At 39.0% G+C, this 22,160-nt stretch overlaps 1 pseudogene; it reads right to left on the reverse strand.

Annotated features, from left to right (window-relative positions):
• Window positions 1-13,777: 13,777 nt before the first annotated feature.
• LOC140948011 (uncharacterized) lies at window positions 13,778-15,263 on the reverse strand (annotated as a pseudogene).
• Window positions 15,264-22,160: the final 6,897 nt, after the last annotated feature.

The raw sequence follows: 22,160 nt of genomic DNA on the forward strand, positions 1-22,160 counted from the left end.
TCTTCTTCCGTCGTTTTAAACTCTTCACTTTCTTCTCGCACTTACTTGTTTTGCTCTTTAGAGAAACGGTCCCCTAAAAGTAACGAAAGCCGAAAAGTCCAGCAGCTTGCATGCGCCATTTTGAAATGTGTGAATTCGCTTATTTTCAATTTATGTAAACCTGCACGAAATGTCACTTGTGCCCAATACTTCACCGCATTTATTGAACATAAACATTGGATCAAAGTAATAACTTGTTTGTCTCTTTCATAAAACATATCCCATTCAAACTAATTCTGTATCTTTTCATCAACTAGATATATAAAAAGAGAGTGTACATGTTTGTCTCGTTCTTAAAAAATGTGTTCCATTATTGCTTTATGAGGTAGGGCCAGAAATTTAGAAAATGTACTGTTTTTTTGCGCTGAGACCACCAAACCAATTCTCAGTACAATATGTGTTCCATTAAATTGCTAATGCTAATGCTCGTCGAAACACGTCACCCGGCCTTTTTACCTTCTATTTTAACAATTGCCTGAGAGTCCCTGTGAACGACATTAATCGTTTTGCTTTCATAGAGTGACCACCAAAGTCGGCTGGGAATGACACTAATCGTTTCTACTTACATAAAGTAGTTATCCAAAATCGACTATTTCAACATGGCCGCCGCGTCTATATAACAACTACTAAACCTTACACGTTCATGTTCTGTGAAACTGCAATGAACCAGCTCGTTTATATATACTTGTACGATTGAACGCCATTATAACAAACAGGATGGATATACAAGGCAATGCGGACCATCTAATTATCTGAATGCGTAGCCAAGAACCAACCTGGATTCCTCATAAGATATAATTTTTAACTGTCGCTATTCAAACAATGCCTACAAGCCTGGAAAGTTAAGGATATCTATATTGGATTTTTTGGTAAGAAAGTTTCCATGAACATTACGAAGATTACCATTTACTGATAATCGAATACAACTCGTTGGCTATTCGATTTGAATTGAGCAAGAAATTAGTTATAAGTGGTAATTCCCGACCAAACACTCTTGTCTGGGACGAATTTCAAATCACAAGAGGTTATCAATTAAAGGTAAAAGCATTAAAAACAGATTAATGACACTTAAGTTACAGTAGCGTTGTCATTATTCGTATACAATTATACTATTAGAAACATTTTTGTATTAATATGTGGTTAACTATTTGGCAATTAATAGCCATTTCAAAAGGGACCCTTTGCTATGTCATTTCAATTTGTCTTGACAAATTAGGTATTTCATCGAGTAATTGCCATTTCTGCCAAAACACGTTTTAAGAACGAGGCCAACATACACTCTCTCTATATATTTTTTTATTTGTGCTTGATGAAAAGATACAGAATTAGTGCACGCCATTTTCGCCAAAATCGTCACTTTCCAAAGGGCCCCTTTGCCATCTCATTTGCATTTTTGTTTATAATTTGGCGATTTTGACGATTAATTGCCATTTCCGCCATTTTCGCCAAATACGCCATTTTTGCCAATATAGCCACTTTCCAAATGGCCCCTTTGCCATCGTGTTTGAATTTTTGTTTACAGTTTTGCGTGTTTGGCGATTAATCGCCGTTTTGCAAAGGGCCTCTTTGTCATCTCATTTGAATTTTTGTTGACACTTTTGCGATTTTGCCGAATAAGCGCCATTTCTGCCATTTTCGTCAAATACGCCTTTTTCGCTAATATCGCCACTTTCCAAAGGGTCCCTTTGCCATCTCATTTGAATTTTTGTTTATATTTTGGCGATTTTGGCGATTATTTGCCATTTCTGCCATTTTCGCCGAAATCGCCACTTTGCAAAGGGCCCCTTTGCCATCTCATTTGAATTTTTGTTTACTGTTTGGCGATTTTGGCGATTAATTGCCATTTCTGCCATTTTCACCGAAATCGCCACTTTGCAAAGGGCCCCTTTGCAAACTCATTTGAATTTTTGTTTATAGTTTGGCAATTTTGGCGATTAAGCGCCATTTCCGCCGTTTTTGCCAAATATGCCATTTTCGCCGAAATCGCCACTTTCCAAACGGCCCCTTTGCCATCGTGTTTAAATTTTTGTTTACAGTTTGGCGTGTTTGGCGATTAATCGCCATTTCTGCCATTTTCGCCAAATACCCCATTTTCGCCGAAATCGCCACTTTGCAAAGGGCCCCTTTGCCATCTCATTTGAATTTTTGTTTACTGTTTGGCGATTTTGGCGATTAAGCGCCATTTCTGCCATTTTCGTCAAATACGCCATTTTCGCTAATATCGCCACTTTCCAAAGGGCCCCTTTGCTATCTCATTTGAATTTTTGCTTATATTTTGGCGATTTTGGCGATTAATTGCCATTTCTGCCATTTTCGCCGAAATCGCCACTTTGCAAAGGGCCACTTTGCCATCTCATTTGAATTTTTGTTTATAGTTTGGCGATTTTGGCGATTAATTGCCATTTCTGCCATTTTCGCCAAATAAGCCATTTTCGCCGAAATCGCCACTTTGCAAAGGGCCCCTTTGCCATCTCATTTGAATTTTTGTTTACTGTTTTTCGATTTTGGCGATTAATTGCTATTTTTGCCATTTTCGCCGAAATCGCCACTTTGCAAAGGGCCCCTTTGCCATCTCATTTGAATTTTTGTTTACTGTTTGGCGATTTTGGCGATTAATTGCCATTTTTGCCATTTTCGCCGTAATCGCCACTTTGCAAAGGGCCCCTTTGCCAACTCATTTGAATTTTTGTTTATAGTTTGGCGATTTTGGCGATTAAGCGCCATTTCCGCCGTTTTTGCCAAATATGCCATTTTCGCCGAAATCGCCACTTTCCAAAGGGCCCCTTTGCCATCGTGTTTGAATTTTTGCTTACAGTTTGGCGTGTTTGGCGATTTATCGCCATTTCTGCCATTTTCGCCAAATACACCATTTTCGCCGAAATCGCCACTTTGCAAAGGGCCCCTTTGTTATGTCATTTGAATTTTTGTTGACAGTTTGGCGATTTTGGCGATTAAGCGCCATTTCTGCCATTTTCGCCAAATACGCCATTTTCGCTAATATCGCAACTTTCCAAAAAGCCCCTTTGTCATCTCATTTGAATTTTTGTTTATGTTTTGGCGATTTTGGCGATTAATTGTCATTTCTGCCATTTTCGCCAAATACCCCATTTTCGCCGAAATCGCCACTTTGCAAAGGGCCCCTTTGCCATCTCATTTGAATTTTTGTTTACTGTTTGGCGATTTTGGCGATTAAGCGCCATTTCTGCCATTTTCGTCAAATACGCCATTTTCGCTAATATCGCCACTTTCCAAAGGGCCCCTTTGCTATCTCATTTGAATTTTTGTTTATATTTTGGCGATTTTGGCGATTAATTGCCATTTCTGCCATTTTCGCCGAAATCGCCACTTTGCAAAGGGCCCCTTTGCCATCTCATTTGAATTTTTGTTTATAGTTTGGCGATTTTGGCGATTAATTGCCATTTCTGCCATTTTCGCCAAATAAGCCATTTTCGCCGAAATCGCCACTTTGCAAAGGGCCCCTTTGCCATCTCATTTGAATTTTTGTTTACTGTTTTTCGATTTTGGCGATTAATTGCTATTTTTGCCATTTTCGCCGAAATCGCCACTTTGCAAAGGGCCCCTTTGCCGTCTCATTTGAATTTTTGTTTACTGTTTGGCGATTTTGGCGATTAATTGCTATTTTTGCCATTTTCGCCGAAATCGCCACTTTGCAAAGGGCCCCTTTGCCATCTCATTTGAATTTTTGTTTACTGTTTGGCGATTTTGGCGATTAATTGCCATTTTTGCCATTTTCGTCGTAATCGCCACTTTGCAAAGGGCCCCTTTGCCAACTCCTTTGAATTTTTGTTTATAGTTTGGCGATTTTGGCGATTAAGCACCATTTCCGCCGTTTTTGCCAAATATGCCATTTTCGCCGAAATCGCCACTTTCCCAAGGGCCCCTTTGCCATCGTGTTTGAATTTTTGCTTACAGTTTGGCGTGTTTGGCGATTTATCGCCATTTCTGCCATTTTCGGCAAATACACCATTTTCGCCGAAATCGCCACTTTGCAAAGGGCTCCTTTGTTATGTCATTTGAATTTTTTTTGATAGTTTGGCGATTTTGGCGATTAAGCGCCATTTCTGCCATTTTCGCCAAATACGCCATTTTCGCTAAGATCGCCACTTTCCAAAAAGCTCTTTTGTCTTCTCATTTGAATTTTTGTTTATGTTTTGGCGATTTTGGCGATTAATTGTCATTTCTGCCATTTTCGCCAAATAAACCATTTTCGCCGAAATCGCCACTTTGCAAAGGGCCCCTTTGCCATCGTGTTTGAATTTTTGCTTACCGTTTGGCGTGTTTGGCGATTAAGCGCCATTTCTGCCATTTTCGTCAAATACGCCATTTTCGCTAATATCGCCACTTTCCGAAGGGCCCCTTTGCTATCTCATTTGAATTTTTGTTTATAGTTTGGCGATTTTGGCAATTAATTGCCATTTCTGCCATTTTCGCCGAAATCGCCACTTTGCAAAGGGCCCCTTTGCTATCTCATTTGAATTTTTGTTTATAGTTTGGCGATTTTGGCGATTAATTGCCATTTCTGCCATTTTCGCCAAATAAGCCATTTTCGCCGAAATCGCCACTTTGCAAAGGGCCCCTTTACCATCTCATTGGAATTTTTGTTTACTGTTTTTCGATTTTGGCGATTAATTGCTATTTTTGCCATTTTCGCCGAAATCGCCACTTTGCAAAGGGCCCCTTTGCCATCTCATTTGAATTTTTGTTTACTGTTTGGCGATTTTGGCGATTAAGTGCCATTTTTGCCATTTTCGTCAAATACGCCATTTTCGCTAATATCGCCACTTTCCAAAGGGCCCCTTTGCTATCTTATTTGAATTTTTGTTTATATTTTGGCGATTTTGGCGATTAATTGCCATTTCTGCCATTTTCGCCGAAATCGCCACTTTGCAAAGGGCCCCTTTGCCATCTCATTTGAATTTTTGTTTATAGTTTGGCGATTTTGGCGATTAATTGCCATTTCTGCCATTTTCGCCAAATAAGCCATTTTCGCCGAAATCGCCACTTTGCAAAGGGCCCCTTTGCCATCTCATTTGAATTTTTGTTTACTGTTTTTCGATTTTGGCGATTAATTGCTATTTTTGCCATTTTCGCCGAAATCGCCACTTTGCAAAGGGCCCCTTTGCCATCTCATTTGAATTTTTGTTTACTGTTTGGCGATTTTGGCGATTAAGTGCCATTTTTGCCATTTTCGCGGTAATCGCCACTTTGCAAAGGGCCCCTTTGTTATGTCATTTGAATTTTTGTTGACAGTTTGGCGATTTTGGCGATTAAGCGCCATTTCCGCCGTTTTTGCCAAATATGCCATTTTCGCCGAAATCGCCACTTTCCAAAGGGCCCCTTTGCCATCGTGTTTGAATTTTTGCTTACAGTTTGGCGTGTTTGGCGATTTATCGCCATTTCTGCCATTTTCGCCAAATACCCCATTTTCGCCGAAATCGCCACTTTGCAAAGGGCCCCTTTGTTATGTCATTTGAATTTTTGTTGACAGTTTGGCGATTTTGGCGATTAAGCGCCATTTCTGCCATTTTCGCCAAATACGCCATTTTCGCTAATATCGCCACTTTCCAAAAAGCCCCATTGTCATCTCATTTGAATTTTTGTTTATTTTTTGGCGATTTTGGCGATTAATTGTCATTTCTGCCATTTTCGCCAAATACACCATTTTCGCCGAAATCGCCACTTTGCAAAGGGCCCCTTAGCCATCTCATTTGAATTTTTGTTTACAGTTTGGCGATTTTGGCGATTAATTGCCATTTGTGCCATTTTCGCCAAATACGCCATTTTCGCCAAATACGCCATTTTCGCCGCAATCGCCACTTTGCAAAGGGCCCCTTTGCCATCTCATTTGAATTTTTGTTTACTGTTTGGCGATTTTGGCGATTAATTGCCATTTTTGTTATTTTCGCCGAGATCGCCACTTTGCAAAGGGCCCCTTTGCCATCTCATTTGAATTTTTGTTTATAGTTTAGCGATTAAGCGCCATTTCCGCCGTTTTTGCCAAATATGCCATTTTCGCCGAAATCGCCACTTTCCAAAGGGCCCCTTTGCCATCGTGTTTGAATTTTTGTTTACAGTTTGGCGTGTTTGGCGATTAATTGCCATTTCTGCCATTTTCGGCAAATACCTCATTTTCGCCGAAATCGCCACTTTGCACAGGGCCCCTTTGTTATCTCATTTGAATTTTTGTTGACAGTTTGGCGACTTTGGCGATTAAGCGCCATTTCTGCCATTTTCGTCAAATACGCCATTTTCGCTAATATTGCCACTTTGCAAAGGGCCCCTTTGCCATCGAAATTGGAATTTTTGTTTATAGTTTGGCGATTTTGGCGATTAATTGCCATTTCTGCCATTTTCGCCAAATAAGCCATTTTCGCCGAAATCGCCACTTTGCAAAGGGCCCCTTTGCCATCTCATTTGAATTTTTGTTTACTGTTTTTCGATTTTGGCGATTAATTGCTATTTTTGCCATTTTCGCCGAAATCGCCACTTTGCAAAGGGCCCCTTTGCCATCTCATTTGAATTTTTGTTTACTGTTTGGCGATTTTGGCGATTAATTGCCATTTTTGCCATTTTTGCGGTAATCGCCACTTTGCAAAGGGCCCCTTTGCCAACTCATTTGAATTTTTGTTTATAGTTTGGCGATTTTGGCGATTAAGCGCCATTTCCGCCGTTTTTGCCAAATATGCCATTTTCGCCGAAATCGCCACTTTCCAAAGGGCCCCTTTGCCATCGTGTTTGAATTTTTGCTTACAGTTTGGCGTGTTTGGCGATTTATCGCCATTTCTGCCATTTTCGCCAAATACACCATTTTCGCCGAAATCGCCACTTTGCAAAGGGCCCCTTTGTTATGTCATTTGAATTTTTGTTGACAGTTTGGCGATTTTGGCGATTAAGCGCCATTTGTGCCATTTTCGCCAAATACGCCATTTTCGCTAATATCGCCACTTTCCAAAAAGCCCCTTTGTCATCTCATTTGAATTTTTGTTTATTTTTTGGTGATTTTGGCGATTAATTGTCATTTCTGCCATTTTCGCCAAATACACCATTTTCGCCGAAATCGCCACTTTGCAAAGGGCCCCTTAGCCATCTCATTTGAATTTTTGTTTACAGTTTGGCGATTTTGGCGATTAATTGCCATTTCTGCCATTTTCGCCAAATACGCCATTTTCGCCAAATACGCCATTTTCGCCGCAATCGCCACTTTGCAAAGGGCCCCTTTGCCATCTCATTTGAATTTTTGTTTACTGTTTGGCGATTTTGGCGATTAATTGCCATTTTTGTTATTTTCGCCGAGATCGCCACTTTGCAAAGGGCCCCTTTGCCAACTCATTTGAATTTTTGTTTATAGTTTAGCGATTAAGCGCCATTTCCGCCGTTTTTGCCAAATATGCCATTTTCGCCGAAATCGCCACTTTCCAAAGGGCCCCTTTGCCATCGTGTTTGAATTTTTGTTTACAGTTTGGCGTGTTTGGCGATTAATTGCCATTTCTGCCATTTTCGGCAAATACCTCATTTTCGCCGAAATCGCCACTTTGCACAGGGCCCCTTTGTTATCTCATTTGAATTTTTGTTGACAGTTTGGCGACTTTGGCGATTAAGCGCCATTTCTGCCATTTTCGTTAAATACGCCATTTTCGCTAATATCGCCACTTTGCAAAGGGCCCCTTTGGTATCTCATTTGAATTTTTGTTTATATTTTGGCGATTTTGGCGATTAATTGCCATTTTCGCCAAATACACCATTTTCGCCGAAATCGCCACTTTGCAAAGGGCCCCTTTGCCATCTCATTTGAATTTTTGTTTACAGTTTGGCGATTTTGGCGATTAATTGCCATTTCTGCCATTTTCGCCAAATACGCCATTTTCGCCGAAATCGCCACTTTGCAAAGGGCCCCTTTGCCAACTCATTTGAATTTTTGTTTATAGTTTGGCGATTTTGGCGATTAATTACCATTTCTGCCATTTTCGCCAAATACGCCATTTTCGCCGAAATCGCCACTTTCCAAAGGGCCCCTTTGCCATCGAAATTGGAATTTTTGTTTATAGTTTGGCGATTTTGGCGATTAAATGCCATTTCTGCCATTTTCGCCAAATACACCATTTTCGCCGAAATCGCCACTTTGCAAAGGGCCCCTTTGCCATCTCATTTGAATTTTTGTTGACAGTTTGGCGATTTTGGCGATTAATCGCCATTTCTGCCATTTTCGTCAAATACGCCAGTTTCGCTAATATTGCCACTTTCCAAAGGGCCCCTTTGCCATCGAAATTGGAATTTTTGTTTATAGTTTGGTGATTTTGGCGATTAATTGCCATTTCTGCCATTTTCTCTAAATACGCCATTTTCGCCGAAATCGCCACTTTGCAAAGGTCCCCTTTGCCAACTCATTTGAATTTTTGTTTATAGTTTGGCGATTTTGGCGATTAATTACCATTTCTGCCATTTTCGCCAAATACGCCATTTTCGCCGAAATCGCCACTTTTCAAAGGGCCCCTTTGCCATCTCATTTGAATTTTTGTTTACAGTTTGGCGATTTTGACGATTAATTGCCATTTCTGTCATTTTCGCCAAATACGCCATTTTCGCCGAAATCGCCACTTTGCAAAGGGCCCCTTTGCCATCTCATTTGAATTTTTGTTGACAGTTTGGCGATTTTGGCGATTAAGTGCCATTTCTGCCATTTTCGCCAATGCGTGCATTTCTGGACATATCTCGTTAACTCACAAGCGTTCGTACTAATGGCTACACTTAGAATCTCGTTGAAAAAAATTACCTCGGAGATTAAATTTGCTGAACGGAAGTCGGCTTTACTACAAAACAGTAACGTGTGAAAAAAAATTCTGCCTTTTTTTCAGTCCTACAAGGTAACCCCGCATTTGCATCGGCCAACGAACAAATTTATAAGCAAATAACATCTAAGCCAGCCTTTACAGAGAGAAATATACAAAAAGCCAACGCTTATCTCCTATATTATCGTCAAGAACAAAAATCTTTGGTCACGTATCACACTCTACAGAGCTTGTACGTATGTATTTGGCTTGTCATCACTTTGAATTCAACAGCGCCGATAATCTGCATGTGATCTCCAGCCGATATTGGCGAACAATGGTAAAGGAATTTATCTTTCAGTTCAGCAGACGTTCGTGGGGAAGGAACGCGTGACGCACGCCTAAGAATGTCTGCGGGGGAGGCTAGCAAGTACCCTATAGTTTTTTTCAAACCGCCTCCTAATTGATATTCAAAGATAAGATGACTGTAAAATGTCCATTCAATCAAAAACGTTAACCGGAGCTCTGAGCTCTGTTTCAGAAAGAAAAAACAAAAAAAATAAACAAACAAAAACAAAACAAAACAAAAACCAAAATCGCGTGGAGGGTCAGTTCATTGTGAGACCTAAACGGAGTCGCCAGAATAAAAGCAATTTAAAGGCAACACGAAATCCTACAAAGTGATACATTTGGCGTTATATGGGCTGAAAGACTAACAGAGGAACAGTTGGAATTAAGCAGACAGGTGGTGGGACAACAGATTAGTTTTCAGGATCGCAAGAAAGAAAATACACTAAAATTTCCCAGCATCGAATATAATGTATGCTAGGCAGCCTCCTGACACTACTTATATTGATTTGAGTTATTAACAACTTTTTTTTATTTAACATTTTATCACTGCTGGAATCCCTCCCTAGAGTTGTTGATATGTAGAAGTATTTTGAAAAAAATTTACTTTCAATGGGAAACCTTTGATCGTCGCTACAAGATCAGGTATATTTTATGAGTGGTCGTGCTGCTGGAGGTCTTGAATTTTACGAAGAATTATAAATCAGGTAAAAACTGACAGAATTGGTAATTTTTTGTGCTTGACATGTAAAATAACACATAAATAAGTATACCTGTTTTTATTGAAAACCGGGCTACTACAAAATGAGAGTCTCTCGCACTGATTGGTAATTTAATGGCCCTTCTTACTCGCCCATAAAAAGGAAATTCTTGAATACACGAGCTTTCCAGTTGATAGAGGTATCTGTCTTAAAGATGTCAAAAGTGAAGCTTTCCTCATAGTAGTCTGGAAAATAAGACATTTTGAGGGACAGTTCTAGTGTTAGCGTCACCTGTTGCAATTTTCCCCAAGTCACCCCATTTTTCATTGCCACTAGTCTCCCAAATACAATCCACAGCAACATTGCTCAAAGGAACGAGGGTCCTTAAACCTCTAATTTAACTGCTTGTTGACTTGGAACATTAGCAACAGAATGTTTCATTGCTTGCATGCAAACTGCACAAAAACTGCATTTCAGTGCTGTAGCATATGAAACTTTAAAACAACCCCAAACCCTTGGTATTTAACAGGATTACCCCAGATGCATACCAGCTGATAGCCCTGTCTTTACAGCAAGCGGACAGCCAATTAGACACAAGTCCCCCCTTCCCCCTTCAATTTGAAGCAGGCACTGAGCTAGCCCCGGTGGGAATTTCAGCAAATCCACAGTCCAGCACAACGGGCAGGCTCTTTAGAACAATCCCACCCCATTGAAATTTAACCAGGCTACGATGGTTAATAGTCTATATTTCTCTTGACTCAGACATGTGCATTAAACGTATTCCTTTTAAAATGGCTTCCCCGCTTGGTGTGAAAGATTTTATAATACATTTCCTATTTTGGAAATTAAGCTTATAATTGCCAAAAATTCTCCGCTTTTAAGGAGAGTTGCTCTTCTCGTGACGAAAAGCTCATTCAAATTCCCAGCGTCCCAGAATGATTCTCTCAAGCGTTAAAAAGGTGCTGCCTCTAATATTTCTATGTGAGTGAAGTCGCTCGCCACCTTTTTGATCTGTGAGTGTCTATAAACATTCAACTACGCAAAGGCCTTCGCGCATATTGAAGCAGGTAGTTCATGTATCTGACAAAATAGTGGTACTTTAACCCTTTATTTAATCCCTGAGTGATCAGCATCAAATTTCTCCTTGTAATATCAATGCTTTGTAAAGCAGAGCGGTCATGACAATTACGGACATGATCACACAAGATGAATTATTATGTTCTTGATATTTTATCAACTTCTCCCCACTACTTCTGTGAGAAAAGAATTGGGGCAACAAATGAGAATTCAAATTTTGATCTTAGGGTTTAAAGAGTTAAAGTAAGGACTAGAGGTTCGTTCAGTTGACCTTCTACTGATTTAGGAAATATATAGAATAATACTGAGACAGGAATATAATATATAGATTTAACCAGGGCTAAAAGCGAAGCTCTGGTTAATAATACTAATAAACAGAAAAAAATTAAATCGTATAATGCTAAAAGGGGACGGCAATGAAAATGACCCAATTAGCAAAAAAAAAAAAAAAAATTGCAAGTGCAGCACACTTTTTTTTTCGAATCAGCAAAAAAACAAATTTACACGTGCAGCACGCATTTTTCTAGTTTCTTCGCCGTTGTTTTGCTCTATTACAATGCCGTTTTGTATGACTAAAGGTGATGTTACACGGGACGATTCGCAACGACGATTTTTAGCGCCACATGGTGTTGAAATGCTGGAACAATGTTGTAACCATTCAAAACAATGTTGCAACACCGTGTTGCGCTAAAAATCGTCGTTGCGAATCGTCTCGTGTAACATCACCTTTACGTCCTAGTTACACATTATTTTTGTGGGGGAATTGCCGCATGTGCTTGCAGAAGATTTTGTTTCCTGTGTTCATGTTCGCTTTTATTTTTTCACTGCTGCTCATTTTCACCTGGCCGCTAACATGTTTTTCTTCCAACGAAATTCGTCTCCCTAGCTCTTTCTCTGTTGTCCACGTGAGTTTAAACATCAAAAATAACGTCGAAAAAGACACGACTTTGTTGCGATTTTCTTCTGTTGCATTTGGGTTGCCATACCTTTTGATTATATCGAACGTTACAAACAACGAAATAGCCTGAATTTCATCGGATTGCTTCGAGTCGTTTATTCCTCTCAGCAACGTCTGAATCGACCGACCGTTAATACCGCCCTGTGACGTTATCACTACCCGAAGACCGGGCAGGGATTTTGATTGGTTGATTGTCTAAACATTCGCATAATTGTGTATAATTATGAGAAATATTCAGGGGATCACATCCCAGTGGCAAGGTTGCGTGGAATTCAAACATTTCGATAATCCGGCTTTATCGTTAACAGCAAAATTGCCCTTGTCTTCAAAACTGAAATGTTAAATTGAAATGCGAATGAAGAATCATTGCGGAGATTCGGTAGGTTTTTCATTTAGAGCCGCTTTGTGGTTTCGGCATAGCCTGAGTATTAGGCCTTCCTAAGTGGCTAGGGGAGAGGAGATTTTAGATGGGAGAGTAGGGAGGGAGGAGAAGAGAAAGGAAGCTCTCTCCCTTTTTGACTTCCATCTTTCCACTTTTTCCCAAGAAACGCCTGATACTCAGGCTAGTTTCGGCAGTGATTTTGTTTATGCGAAGTTTCTGAGACCGATGTTGTAATTCGACCTTCTAGTTTTTTTCAGCGTCAAGCGTAATGATTCTGTTAGCTTTTCTTTCTTGTTTCCTTGCTTTCTTTTTTCTTCGTTAAGGATAGCTTATTTTCAATAAAAGCAAATCGTTGTGTTTTTGAACTAAGTGTTCCGTGTGTGCATTTATTTCAGTGCGTGATTGCGACCGAGTTTGATTATGGAATTACAACCGCTTCAAAGTACTGCATTCCGTTGATAGATTGAACGTTAAACATGAATTACGATCGAAAAAAGTAAAGCCATTATGTATCCTGCAGACATTTCCAAACGATATTTCTTGGTTTGCCACTTGAAAATCTTGTTTAACTTTTTGCATGAATCAAAGCAAAGGAGTAGTGACGTCACTGGACGGCATTAACGGCCGGTCGATTCAGACGTTACTGAGGGAGTAATAACGAATCAAAGTTATCGGATGAAATTCAGGCTAAAAATGAAAATGAACTTTGAAAAACTGTTAGGCTAACGGCTAACAAGTTTTCAAAACCAACAACTGCAGGCTGTCGTCAACTTCTAGAACTTTGTTCATCCGTGCCATCTTTTGTCGATGATTTGCCTTTTTTATACCTTCTTTTAATATTTTGAGCAATTATTCTTGTTTCACTGAAATTGGTGGCAGTTGCTACTGTTTAAATTTGATAAATTTCGTGATGCCGTCCCTTTTTTTAAGGAATATATTGATTCTAAACATTAGTGCTAGTGATTCTAGTAACATTAGTGCTCCGGCGAACAAAATGATTGGAGTAAAACTGAATAATCGGGAGGCCTTCTATCGTGAAGTGACCAGTTTTCTCAATATGATTAACAAATAGATTCCATTTGGCCGTTCGTCTGTTCAGTTATAGATCACAGATGACGTCAAAATGTGCCACTTCTGTGATCTATAACTGAACAGACGCACGGCCAAGTGGAATCTATTTGTTTTATATAATAAAGAAATAAAAATTAATAAAAGCGTTTTTATTTCGAAAGAAGATACAAAGCAGGGCCGTGATGGGTCTTTCCGACCGCGAAAAAAGTGATTTTACGTCATTTGTTATCTATACAAAATGGAGCAAACTGATTGGTTGTTGGGTGCAGCAACGAATTGTGATTAGCTAAGGAAATCACGCCACTGTCAAAACTTAATCGAGAAGTTCGCCTTTCGTGGAACAAAACATCACAGCGAAAGCTCAAATTCGGTTCGGAAATCTTGAAATGTGTTACAAAATACTGCTAAAATCTAGTCAGTTTTGCTCATCAGAGCGGCTCTGAAGCCCGAAGAACACTTGCACACCGCCTTGAATATTACAGTTGTTGAAAAAACCGCTCGGGAAGCTTGCTGATGCGGACGACATTGACACACTGGAAGCCATGCGATTCGAGCTTTCAATTAATGGTGTAGCTGATGGAGTGCTGGAAACGGTAGAAATTTGTGTGCTTTGAGTTTGGTTGTACTGAAGAGCATTGAAGATTGTGTCGGATACACTTTCCAGCTGAGGTGCCGATGGCCTGGCGCTGTAGTGTGAGATGCTTTGCTCGCTGCTATGCCCGGAGACGAACATTATATGGCGGTCGGGTACATTCGCATCTGAAAGCACGGTTATTGCTGAAGCCCGGACGGAATCATTGGTGTACACTTGAGAGAGATTCGCTCCTTTGGATATGATCGTCATCATTTCTCCCAGCTTGTTTACGCCAAGTGGGCTGTTTTCATACCACACGATGTCTTCTGTGGTGAATCTGGCTTTTGGTTTTTGAAAGAACGCTGGGCAGGAGGGATTCAACTTGGACACGTACAATTTGAGACTGGCAAACGCATCATCGTCAGCTCCAGTTCTGCAAAGCCTTGTTTCTCGTTCAGCTAAGGGCTTGCTGGTTTCACCACCAGGATGGTTTTTTGTAGCTTCTTCGTGGGTCATAACTGCGTACTCGCGGCCGTTTGCATCTTTGGTGAATTTGAAACTGTCGCGGCTAAGATCTCGCTGTTACTCCCTTCCACGCCTGCACCAGTACAGAGAAACGTAAAACCACGTTCTCCTTAGCAATCCAGCTGGATTTGTGACACTGAGGAAAGGGCTGGCTCTTATCTTTGCGAGGTCTGAAGGTACGATAACTGGTTTATGTTGAACGTTTTCCTCGCCGGCGCGGCGGTTGATTCGTAGCTTCGCGTCCAGAATTTTGTTACTCTTTTGAAACACTTGGTTCCTTGAAATTTTCACTGTACGGCCATTGTTGTTTAGGTATCTTTCAATTAAATTCCGAAAACCAAGAAGTGCTGAGCGACTGTATTCTTCACCTTTTTTCGTTCTCGCTTCGACGTAAAACCTTGCTAGGTTTAAGTCTAATTCTGCTGTATTCATTTTAAGGAGAGGTGTTGTGATGCTTCTTGCTTGACACCAATCTGTGTAAACAATTATTTTGAGACTGTATAGTGCTGAAATTGTCTAATAAATCAATTTCTTTAAATTTCTGCTTTTTGTGTTACTTAAATGCGAAGCAAAAAAATTGTTTGTTACCTTGAAATAATTCTACGACCCATTTTGTGTTTCGTTTTGTCGCGAGCGACTGAGATTGCTCCAGAATTTTTTCCAAGTCATTCTCCAAGTAGAAACGTGTCTTTTCTTCTTCTTCCTTTTGGAATTTATCAACAGCCTCGACAAGAGTTATTTCTATCTCCTCGTTCGCCCAGTCCGGCGAAATATTTTCCAAAGCTTCAAAATTTTCCGCCATTTTGATTTTTTTCCTTCGGCTGATGTCGTCAATCGTGCATCTGTCCTCTAATAGATCATAAGGACCAATCAAAATGCATGAATTACTGACTTTATTATATAAAAGAAAATGGCGAACTTCGTTCGGTGCAATATACCGTCAATATTCAAATGAGGAAGACAAGACACTCAGTAACCCTGCGCACAGAAACCAACCTTTCGTCTACACAACAATTTAATATCCTCCGTCAAATGTCCCCTTAGAAATTCAACTGATATATTTTCCTTTCATCGACATTACAGGGAGCTTAAGCAACGATGACGGCAACGGCAACGAGAACGGCAAAAAAGCAAAAGGTTTAGATTAGCAAAACAACAACTTCGAACATGCATCTCGCTTTTTTGTACATTCCTTTGCTGTCGCTGTACGACTACAAGGTGAAAGTGCCTAATTTCACGTGTTGTCGAGGACGTGAACACAAGACGATGACTTTTTTTTTTTCTTTTCCTGAACTTCGATACAGTCTTTTTAGAATTCAACTCCAGAAAAAGAAGCCAACATTTGACGAATGAAACGAGTTGGAATAAGTGCGATAAAGTTTGAAGTAGCGCAAATTCACTTTTTGAGTGACGTTTTCGTAGCCGTCGCCGCCGTTGTTGCATGGGATATTTGTAAAGACATCACTGTTCATAACAAACAAAACTTAAATAAGTACCCCTGAAAAAATCGCTTTTTTGAGGTTATTTTCGGAATAATTCAAAATGGTCCAGAATGTAGTCCTTTATGCAGGACGCTGGCGGAACGCTCCTTAAAGAGAAGAGGCTCACATGTATGTCATCTTCATTTTGGAAAATCCCCTTCTCGATGTCAGGAACTCATTGATTTGATTTTCAGGTTATCACTTTCAATTTCACATTTATTTTGTTCCGCTTATTAAAATCATATTTACGCATTTTATTTAGAACCCATTCAACTGGTGTATTTACAACGAGGAAGGCACAAGAGTGAACTAAACTATTTTCGAAGTTGTTTCCCTCATTTTTCAAAAAGACTGACTAAGAAAAGTTGATTAAGAATGCATGCAATCTATATCAGGGGCACCTTTAACGGGTCGGTCATTTTTGCCCTTGCGCCCGTCCCGTAAGTAATAACTATCCAATACAAATTAGTTGGTAGGCGCAAAGGTCGCAAAGGTGTTCACAGCCACTAGAGGAAGGCCAGAAGGGCTTCGAAGTCCGGTAACAGTTGCTCGATTTCAAGGGAAAATGATGAAGCTTTTTTCGAGCCGATCTGGCGGATTGGAAGGGGCAAGGAAGCTCCTTCTTGGGCTGGAACTGAAAAATTTTGCGGCTGATTCGAATTTCAGCGAAAAAAAAATGGCATTTTTGTTGTGACTGGTCCAGGACCCTGCCAGATCGTAATGACCAGCTTAGTGAAATACATGGCAGATAAGTATTCAGTTTTATTCGTTTCCTTGAACAAAAGTTTAAATTTTAACGTGTTCTAAGCGTTTGCATATCTCAGTATTGTATTTCTCATGCAAAGTCTCTTGTTTTCAACGTTCGCCTGTAGCACGACACCGGCGCGTCTAGCACAAAGGTCACTCGTCACCGATAGCATGTTTTAAATTTACCTTACACCCTTTCCTCGTAACGTGAGCTTGGGCCGCCTACCATACCGCCTCATAATTTTTAATGAACAAATATACTTTCGCGATAAAATTTTTAAATGACAATTTTACATTAAGCTGTCAAAATAGGATATGGCACATCAAAAACCAACACCCAAACAATTGCCGGTGCCTTAAAAGGTACAAATTGGAACAAACATATGGTGCGGTTTTAATGACGCACTAGTAAAAGGCAGATGCTTGAAAAATTTTCCTTTTTTTTTTGCAGTCAGTTCAAAAGACTGGAATTGTGCAGAAGTGTTGATAAAGAAATTGTGTGCCCCTGGCTTGCACAAAAAAGATCTAGTATACAGGTGGAGGATTCCTTTTCTATTCATTAAATTTACGGTAAATGTTAGCTTTTGATAGTGAAAAAACTCAGACACTTCAATCAACGTAATTTTGTACCAAGTCAATATGTCATAGAAACCTCTTTCGAATGGGTCAGTTGCTATTTAATCAATAACTAAATTAACAAAGGCATCGTATTTTGGATTAACAAAAGATCTCTATCGATAGGAGGACACACAAGCTAGATGGAAAAAGTTCTTTTTCTTTACTGATCCTAGTTATCAGTACTTTTGTCTATTCACTTGTTTCTTTTCTTTTTATCAGTTAAAAAAAAAAAATGGTTCGTTCTAATTTCATTGAGGTTCACGTTCACTTAAATAAAAACATTGGTTAAATGTAGTCTGGTGGCGGCTTTCTTTGTAACGGGATCACGGGTGGACATATGATAACCGAATGCGGGAGAAAATACGTTTCTCTCGCATTTAAGGCACCAGGAACAAAAATCTCCATGGAAATTAATAGTTTTACAATTCAACAGCTGAAGAAAGGTAGAAGATAATCTTTAAGAGTAGAGTTTAGTCTAATTTTAGACAAACAGACCCCGGCTCCGATGGATGTATGAGCAGGTGTCTGATATAGTACACCTCTCGATGAGGAAAGAAAGTTTACAACATCCAAAATCCCCGATATCTGTTTTAGCACAGGAGCAAGTTTATTGGTAGGTGAATATCCGTGTTTTTACTAAGAAGCCGCTATTTTTCCTTTTTTTTTTGTTTTTTTTTTGTCGTTGTAAGTAGGGTATGTTTTTTTGGATGGCCTCTTTAAAACGCTGCTTGATGTTTATCAGTCCGGTATACGTTTTCGAAACTTTCACTTTAAGAACATGAAAGTTTGCGATTTTCTTTTTACTAACTTAGTTAATATCTCAAGCATCTGGTTTTAACTTAAGCTGATTTTGCCAGTACCAGTTTTTTTGTTCCTAGTGCCCACTTCACTCAAGTGAATTTGGGATTTTGTCGTTAGTACGTTATGAACAATTTTAGTGAAGAATCCGTTGTAATTTACTGGGCGCCGCCTCCTTTCACAGAAGCGCACTCTTCTTTTCCTTATAGATAACACGCCTTGCGTGTTTTTGCCCACACTGAAGGCGTGTTGTGCTTTTTCGCACGGAGCTTTTGTTTGAAAACTTTAACACGCGTGTCCTCTGAAACAAAAGAAATTGCTAATGAGGCAAGATTGAAAGCGTGCTAAAGCGTGTTAAAATAAATTCTTTTGTTTTAAAGTGAAAGCATGTCGTGCGCGTACTTTCACCTTTAGCATTAAAATCCTGTGGAGGGTCACATATAAGAAATGAAGCTCAATCTAATGGAGGTTTAGGGATAAAAATTTTAAAGCTATTTACTTAATTTTCTCAACGAAGCCCTTATGATTTCATTATCATCATTTTCTTTGGATTTTTACAGAAGTATCTTTACTTGTTTCTTTGTCAGAATAAAAAAATAAAAAGAATCATAGCTACATTCTTTTTTGATGGTTAAAACCGATTGCCGCTTAACGTATACTTAAACTTGGATATATCCATTAATGCATATGTATTTGTTAAAAACTGAATCATGGGAAAATGCAATTCTAGAGCTCTGATTGGCTTAGCCATTATGGTATTTGGGTCATGCTCTCGAGATATGGTAACTGTACACGTCTGCTCAAAATTAAAAACGAGCTACAAACAAGGTGGGGAAGAATTCGCGATCTTTAGTACGCTTTTTTAAATGTAAAACAATTATTCCACTGGCGCTTGTTGGATATGAGATGATTATAGCCAACTCGGCGCTATGCGCCTCGTTGACTATCTACGATCACATATCCAACCCGCAATCGTGGAATAATTGTTAAATATACATAAATTCTGGAATGAGAATAGCGAAAGGATATGGGTTTCCGACCACTCCCCTTGAATTTTATTATTCATTTATGAAGTAAAGGTCATTCTCTTGTATCTTCATTATTGCGTTGTCATCCTTCTTTACCAATTCTCTCTACCCATTCAAAGGGAATAGGATAGGAATGGTGCACAAAATGCGACTGAATTTTTTCGGCGCATTTTTATAATGCACAGGTGTTACATTTTGTTTTTTTGGGGGGGGTGAAACTTTTAGGTTTTTTTAACGTTTTGAGGCAATTTATGCACAAGTAAGGTCAGCAAGTACACGGGGGAAAGGTATGATCGATTACATTGATGAAATATACTAATCTTTTTTTTTCTGCTAGCTCCACATAAGGCATAAATTTAATTAGAGATTTTAATTAATGTTCAGTTATCGAGTGTTAGTACATGCTCTAAATAGGGCATATTAAATTAGATAAATCATTGACTGGTATTTTACTGAGGTGTGAATAATATATAGATTTAGCCAGGGCTAAAAGCGAAGCTGCCATTAATAAATTTATAATTTAAATCAGACAATAAACTTGTATTCCGCAAATCAGTTAACTTTAGAGCATATATATGTGATTTTTGAGGGAAAGGCTAAGCGATTTTAAAGAAAAATAACTTGCAAACAGTCCAAGAGTGAACCAAATCCTACATCGAGTTGATGATGATGATGATGATGATGATGATGATGATAAACTTTATTTCAGTGTCAGGTCTTTTAGCTGGCCATGTAAGGCCTACTAATAGGGGACTCTAAATTAAAATACTATCAGCTCTAACTACTTCATATAAAAAAAAATATATTTGCAAATAATAAAATTTACAAAAATATGCATCCTAAAAAAATGTCGATATTATCATATAAAATAATACTTATTGATTAAGAGGTGTCCTTTTTGTCTAGAAAATGTCATTTATGTACACTGTATGACAGTATGTAATTTGAGGCATTATGAAAGAAATGAAAATGTTAAGTTTGGCTGATGTTGTTAACATGTTGCTAAGCCTCATCAAAACTCCAACCTTCCTAGATGCGTTTTTACATACCTCTCCAATATGCCTACTAAAATTCAAATGCTCGTCAATGGTCACTCCCAGTAATTTCATTTCAGAGTGACTCTGAGTATCATTGTTCATAACATCAGTTTTCATCTGTTTATTTTTATGCTTTGACCCGAGACTCTCGACTGAAATTTTCATGATTACACATGAGTAGATTGTCCTTATACCAGTTTGACATTTCCTTCCCCTCATAGTTCAAAATACTCTCAACGTCTTCGATTCTTTCCCCGTATAAGCTTGATGATCATCTGCGCACATCATTACACTGCACTAGTCTCATATTTACACCCCAAAAGTAGCAATCATCTTCGATCACATTTAAGAGCCATAATGGCTCTTCATCACGGTAAATTAGGCTTGGAAAACAAATCAGGTCGAATTTTTTGCGTTCGACAAGTTTACTTTACGAAGTCTTGCCAAAAAATCTGGGGGCGTGTAAACCAACCTTTCATACTTTTTATACATCAGATCTGAGGTGAAACATTACTATGAGGCGCTGTTTTTATCATAGAGACCTCGGACAGAATGCAGTATTTAACAATTCCCCAATACAAATTGCACTCATTCAATATTCAGGACGATCGAAGCACGCGTGGGCTTTAGCGAAACCGTTAAAAAAATTTCCAAAATCACCTATACGACCAGCCGGTTCTCACTGTTGCAGTGCGAGCTGTGGTAGAGTGTTGGAATGAACATTATTCGGGGGCACCCAAAGAGAATATGGTTCAAAACCACTGAAACATAGCATTGTTAAACGTATTTTAGTATTTTTTTTAACGGTAGATAAAGGCATATTTTTATCCCCTAAAAATTTTTATCCGTTCGGATTTCCTAGCTGAAAGTCTAGTGATCCGAAAATTATAGGGGTCAAAACTTACCTTTTCGAAAATTTCAGCCAGAAAAAAAGGCTCCTTGAAAATTGTAGGTGACCTTCTTAGGGTAAAAATCCGTTAAAAATTGGCAATTATACCATTTTTTAGATGTTCGAAAATCCTAGGAGAGGCAGGCAAGCAATAAATTTTACAAGAAATGTTCCGAAAATTCTAGATCTCGTATTCCGAACAGATATTTTCCGAAAATTGACGTTGGGTGCCCCTGATTATTAGAGTTACGCTTCAACATAATAAAGAACTTATTATACTTATTTTTCATTTAATGGTTTTATCGATTTGTAATCTTCAAAAGTGTTTGATACGCGCGGCATTTTGAGTACTCCTGCAAGCGATGTTCACAAACGACTAAAAACAAACGGTACAGCGATTAAAATTACAAGAGAGACTACTAAAAATCGATAAAAGAAATATAATTCGGTGAACCATATACAGAGACAAGAATTTTCATTCACGAGACAAGTATTAAAGCGTCTAAAAACTGAGTCTTCAAGGTTTAAGCTTAAGTTTATGTTTTAAGCCGGCTTCCCGGTGTTTGCTTTTTTCAAAGATGAACCCAAGGCAAGAAAATCGCTCAAAGCTTTCTTGTACAGCTAGACTGATTATAACTAAATATTCTTTGGAACGTTTTCTTTCCATTTGCGGTAAGAAAATGTCTAAATTAAGGCTTTTTAAAGTTCTGTAAGCTTGTATCAAACCTGAGACTCGGTCAGATCATTGTCTCAAATCTTACAAACGTGCGTTAACTAAATAGCCCCATAAACTACGCTCGACTTCATTAAATTAGATACAAAAAACAAACATCAAACACAATGATTACTCAGGCTTATTATTCGAGAGGCTATCAAGTGGCCAGTATCGCTTCAAACTTTTCAACACTCTTATGCATCAGGCAAGGTGAAAAACGAAAACGATGCCCTCTGAAATCGAATTTCCGACATCAACAAGCGACGTATTTCTCGACCAAAAACTCAATAAACAAACTAGCCATGAATGACGGAAGACTCCTGATACCAGCTGAATTTCATTTTGTACATCCTGTAAAAAAAGACAGTTAAAAAATAAAACAACAA

Source organism: Porites lutea, chromosome 9 (genome assembly GCF_958299795.1).
Source record: "Porites lutea chromosome 9, jaPorLute2.1, whole genome shotgun sequence".
In the NCBI taxonomy this organism is placed as follows: Eukaryota; Metazoa; Cnidaria; class Anthozoa; order Scleractinia; family Poritidae; genus Porites; species Porites lutea.